We start from the raw sequence: 6,000 nt of genomic DNA, 5'->3' as shown, positions 1-6,000 counted from the left end.
GTTTGGTTTTGGTAGCCTTGGTTATGGTTGAAAAAGGGTCTTTGGTTTTGGTTTCTCATGGGGAGGTGGGGTGTATGTTGGTTGAGGGTTTTGAACATTTTGGCTTTTGTATGAGAGATTTGGGTGGAATGTGGTGTTTTCATTGTAATAATTGGAATAAGGGGTTCCACTCTTGTATGCTTGAAAAGCATTCACTTGTTCATTAGTTCCCCTACATTCACTTTGGTCATGTCCCAAAGTTCCACAATTCTCACATATCCCACTTGGGATTGATGAAGATGCTACATTGGCATTAACATGATGCTTTGGTGATTTTGAGGCTTCTTCAAGTTTAGCCATAGCTTTCTCAAACTTCAAGTTGATGGTATCAATGTGAGCACTAAGTTGAGCACCCAATTGAGTAATAGAGTCCACCTCATGCTTTCCTCCTCTAGTAGCCTTGCGAGGTCTACTATATTGTGAGTTATGGACCGCCATTTCCTCAATTTTGTTCCAAGTTTGATTGTCGTTAACTTCCGTGAACATACCATTTGATCCCATGTTAAGGATGTTTCTTGAGTCTTCATAAAGACCGTTCCAAAATTGTTGAACCAAGAACCACTCGCTAAGTCCATGATGAGGACATGAGCGAAGAATTCCCTTGAACCGCTCCCAAGCTTCGTACAAAGATTCTTCATCCCTTTGCTTAAAACCCGTAATTTGAGCTCTTAGCATGTCAGTCTTTTCCGGAGGGTAGAATTTTTTGTAGAAAGCTAGAGCCAACTTCTTCCAAGAGTCAATTCCAAGAGTAGCCTTATCAAGGCCTTTCAACCATTGTTTTGCGGTGCCGATTAGAGAAAAAAAAATAAGACCCATCGAATTTGGTCTTGAGTTACACCGGTTTGTGAAATCGCATCACAATAGTCACAAAAAGTCTCCATGTGAGAGTGAGGGTCTTCACTAGGCATCCCCCCAAATTGGTTTCTTTCGACTAATTGGATAAATGCGGATTTAGCTATAAAATTTCCGGTTAAGTGTTGTGGTGTGGGAGTACCATTGGGTAGGTTCTCCTCGATTGGTACGGAATGTGATGAAAATTTAGGCATTGTGGGTTGATTTTGTGTTGGATTTTGTGTTGGGTTCTCCTCACTTTCTCTTGCAAAAGGATTGACGAACTCAATAGTGTTTGGTTGAATATCTACAACCTCACCAATACCTCTCAAAGTACCTCTAGCAAGTCTTCTATTGTTTGTCAAAGTCCTTTTAATTTCGTGATCAATGGGTAACAAGTTACCTTGTGATCTTCTAGACATGCAAAATATCAAACAACTCGAAAATAATTAGAACAAACCTTGAGGAGTTTTACTTCCCGAAGGTAAAGAAAGACACAACTAATAACAATCTAAGAAAATCTAAATCAAGTTAACACCGTCCCCGACAATGGCGCCATTTTTGGTCGGACCCTCTCGGGCTATGTTTCGGTTACTTGTCGTTAGGAGCACCTAGACCAAAACAATATTTATATCTCCACAAACAACTCTACTATTAGTAAACAGGTAAGTAAAGGTCGGATCCCAAAGGACGGGTATTGAAGTAAGATTTTCGATTGCAAGTAGCGGTGTCTAGGGGTGTCACAATTTGGGGTTTGAAGTAGAAGATCTCTAAACTAAATAGCAATAAAAGTAAACAAGTAAGATGATTAAAAAGGGATGTAAACAATTGATAAAGGGCACTAGGGTGTCATGGGTTCATAGGGGATTCATGGGAATTGATCATACAAACATATTCTCAAATTATAAGAAAACAATTATTGTTGTGATGGATCGAGTTGGTTTATATCTTACAATTCTAGGATGGTTTGGGTCCCGGAGCCGAATCCATTAGATTGTACAACACCTACAAGTCGACTTAATCCTCCCTACTCAACTATATGCATGGTCTAATGAGATTCGAGTTGGTTTATGTCTTACAAGTCTCATTGAAAAGATAAGTGATGGTTAAAAAATACAAGGATTCATAGGCTCGCATTTCATCAAACATAACATGTGCATAAGTTGAGATCACAACAAGCAAGCAAATAAATTATGAAAACATATTAAATTAAGCATGAATCATCCCCCATGTTGGTTTCCCCTAATTACCCATTAACCCTAGTTAAAGAAACTACTCACTCATCATCATGGTAAACATGCTAGCAAGGTTGTCAATCATACCAACAAAGCAAAACATGATGAATAAATGAAGACGATTAACAATAATTAAAAAGGGATTAAGAGAATTATACCTACTAATGATTCCAATAATAAAGCAAAGAATAATAGAAGTACTTGATGAATGATTTGAAGGTTGTCAATCTCCCAATAATAACCCAAATAATCTTCAATTACCCAAAATAAAAGATGAACAAAAGAGAGATTAAGGAAATGAGATTTGTATTAAGACTTGATTTAAAGTTGATTACAAGATTAAGAAAAGATTAGAATGATATAAACTACACTAGAGATTGATAAGAAGAACATGATTATCTAATTAGACTAATGGGGTATTTATAGTGGGGATTAGGTACACAAATTAGGGTTTAGTAAGAGCTTAAATGACGATTAAGTCCTTGAGGAATCACTCCTATCAAAAGAGATGTCAGTCTCCTTTTTGCCGGTCTTTCCGAAATATGCGCATCCTTCATGGAACAAGAAGAAAACGAAAGTTGCTGTAACACAATCCGAGCGTCCAAGGCAACGGGACGAGCGGATTGCCTGGCTGCTGGACGAGCGGATTCCTTGGCCGGACGCTCGGATTTTGGCCGTCTTGGACGAGCGTCCCGAGGGTTAAGCCGCTCGGATTCTGGGACAGTTTTCTTCTTTTCTTCCTCCTTCCAACAATCCTCGGGGATCTTGTCGGAGATGCAAGGATCTTTCCTCATCATTGCCCATCTACTATAATATGTACAAAGGCCTTCTAGTCTCGTCTTCTCTTTGATGCTTGTTCATTGAATTCAATCAATTTAGCTCCATTTTGCCATGAAAATGCAAGGTTTGCACTCCTTTCCTACCAAGAGAACAAAAACTCAAAGAATATGCAAAACAAAGGACTAAAGATGATAAATGACCTAAATATGCACTAAAAAGCATGGGAACAAGGCTAATTCGGGGACTAAATATGCTCAAATAATGGTCACATCAGACATAAAGCATAAAGTAGATTGCCATTTCTGGCTAAACAAGAGGAGAACTGAGACTAAGGTCCTTCTTTATTTGTCTCTCCATATTTCAGATATCACCTAGAGCCAAAGTCAAGGCACCTGCTATGCCCACTCATCCTTATACTTCCAGCCAATGCAACACAGCAGCCAAGGAAGCAGCCTCTCACTATTAGTTGCAGTTTTCTGTTGTTTTATTGCAGCTTGCTTTAAATCATTTTGTTATCATTTGTAAAATATTTCCATCACTTTGTTTGTACCCTGATAAGCTTATATATTTACCATCTATTTACCGTGTTTTATTCATAATAAGCGACACTAGGGAGCGGTTTTGCTTGACTTATGTCCTTGTTAGCCAATTCCGAGTGTCGAGTTGTTATGGAGGATTTGGTCGTGTTTTAGAGGAAGATCGGGGTGGTTCTAAGTCCCAAGTGAAGTATGGAAGCAAGCTACAAGAGAACAATGTAAGAACCGTCCAAGAGAAGAAGCAAAGGAGAAAGTTTAAAGCGGAATCCAGCACACTAGGCACACCGTGCGCCCCTCCTTATACCATAGGGCACACCGTACGCCTTTTCTGGGTATTACGCGTTTTGATTATGGGCTTCCATCCAACTTAAGCCTATCATTTCCTCTTTAACCTAGGACTATATATAGGTTAATTTACGTGAATACCATTTGGGATTCACCATCTTATGCTTACTTTTATTAATCAAGTTGTAATTGAAGAATTATCATCTAATTTGGGTTTGAGATCTATTATGGAGAACTAATGTCCTCTTCTTAATCCTACTCAAAGGTGTAATATTTGGTTGTAAGACACTCTAATCTTTCCATAATTTGTGTTATTGTTATTAATCTCTTGTGTTTATTGTAATGAATTTTGGAAACCTTGTTTGATTATAGTAATTAAGTGTGATTTCCTTGTTGCTTAATCTTGCCAGGTTCCTTAATTTATTGTTGTTGGGTTTATTAAGTGTGATTTCCTTGTAATCCCATCTTGCAACAACTTGTTGTTAGACTAATGAATGTGATTTCTTCTTGGTTTAATTAACATTTTAGAGATTAATTTTTAATTGCTCATTAATTGTGATTTCATTGTGAGTAATTGCACCCATTAGATTCCATTGCTACATCTTCTTGTTATCTACCCTATGTGTGTGATTTCCAATAGGGGAACTAATAAGTTGGGTCAATTACTAAGTGTGATTTCCTTGTGATTGGCTTCTAATTAAGGGAATTTGGAGAATTAATCTCACTAATAGGGCAATAACATTAGTTAAAAGGATTGATTGAATGGTTTTATCAACTAAAGTGTCTCACTTTATTGAGTTTGGTTAAGTCTTTCTTAAACTTGATATATTTTCATCTTAACACTTGTTTGATTGATTACTTGCTACTCACTCTTATTTGAATGTTGTTTTGCTTTTGTTACTTTTGAAAACCAAACCAAAAATCCCACTTTTTATTTACATACTTGTTTGTTGATTACTTTACAATTGTTCTTATAATATAATTGGAAACACAATACAAAACCCCCCTTCTCTTGGGTACGATCCCCTTCTTACTTCTTTACTTGTCTTATAATTAGTTTAAATTAGTATTAAGTGTGGCTTATAAATTGTTAATTTGCCCGTCTTAAGTAGCGACATTTTAGGCTTGTTAAATTTTGGCGTCGTTACCGGGGAAGGTAACAGTTTTGTTAGTGTTTTTAGTTGTGTTTTTAGAATATTTGTGTTGGTTCATTTTCAATTGTGTGTAGTTAGCTTAATTCCCATTTCATACTTGTTCTTATCTTTGGATTAGTATTTGTGTGAACTTTTTAATTGTGTGTTGTTGTGTAGAGTCTTTTATAGTCCACACTAGGAATGCAAGTGAGCCCTTACTTCCCATCAACCCGGAAATTCAAAGATCTCTCGCTTGGCTAGGAGGAGGAATAAGAAGAGATAACCCGGTTATTCAACAAATTGATCCAATAGACGAACAAGACCGAGAGAAAGATAACAACATCACTTTTGTTATAGAAACCAATCCACAACACATAAATATCATCATAGGGGATGCCGAGAATCCACCAAGGGAGGATCCACGAAGCCCTAGGACTATCAAAGAGCTCACCGCCCCGGACTTTACACAAGTTCCCTTGTGTATCTCTTTTCCGGCCCTAGCGGAGAATGCCACCTTTGAACTCAAGTCCACGCTCATCCACCGATTACCCTAATTCCATGGAACGAGTATGAAGGATCCCAATAAGCATTTGAACAAATTCCATGTGTATTGCTCAAGCATGAATCCCAATGGAGTTACCGATGAACAACTCCAACTAAGAGCCTTCCCTTTTTCGCTCAAGGATGCGGCAAATGATTGGCTTTATTATCTTCCCACCTGAAGCATTACTACATGGAACCACATGAAGAAGGCTTTCTTGGAGAAGTATTTCCCCGCTAGTCTCTCTTCTCAACTCAAGAAAGAAATAAGTAATGTGGAGCAAATGGATGGGGAGAACTTATCTGAGTATTGGAAGAGGTTCAAGCAACTTCTTGCTAGTTGTCCATACCATGGGTATACCGATCACGACTTGCTCTTGAACTTTTGGGGTGGACTCGTTGAGGATGATGCTAGGATGATTAAGGCCGCTACTTAAGGAGGAATTGAGTACATGTCGGTCCAAGAAGCAAATGATTTGATTGAAAGATTAGTGGGAAGTTCTAGAAATTTTGGATGGAGAATCAAGAAGGCAAGCTTGGCATCTTCTTCAAGACAAAACTCCAACCATATGGAAGACAACGTTGATTTTCTTACCAACTTGGTTAAGGACCTTGCAAAAG

The 6,000-nt window shown here is 38.0% G+C and overlaps 1 non-coding gene across 1 annotated transcript; it reads left to right on the top strand.

Annotated features, from left to right (window-relative positions):
- The first annotated feature begins 607 nt into the window (after positions 1-607).
- On the top strand, positions 608-714 carry LOC141625907 (small nucleolar RNA R71). The gene has a single exon (XR_012535651.1). It is a non-coding gene; the product is annotated as a small nucleolar RNA R71 (small nucleolar RNA).
- Positions 715-6,000: the final 5,286 nt, after the last annotated feature.

Source organism: Silene latifolia, chromosome X (assembly GCF_048544455.1).
Source record: "Silene latifolia isolate original U9 population chromosome X, ASM4854445v1, whole genome shotgun sequence".
NCBI classification, from domain to species: Eukaryota; Viridiplantae; Streptophyta; class Magnoliopsida; order Caryophyllales; family Caryophyllaceae; genus Silene; species Silene latifolia.
Note: the sequence above shows the minus strand (reverse complement) of the source record. Positions and strands in the feature narration are given on the sequence as shown.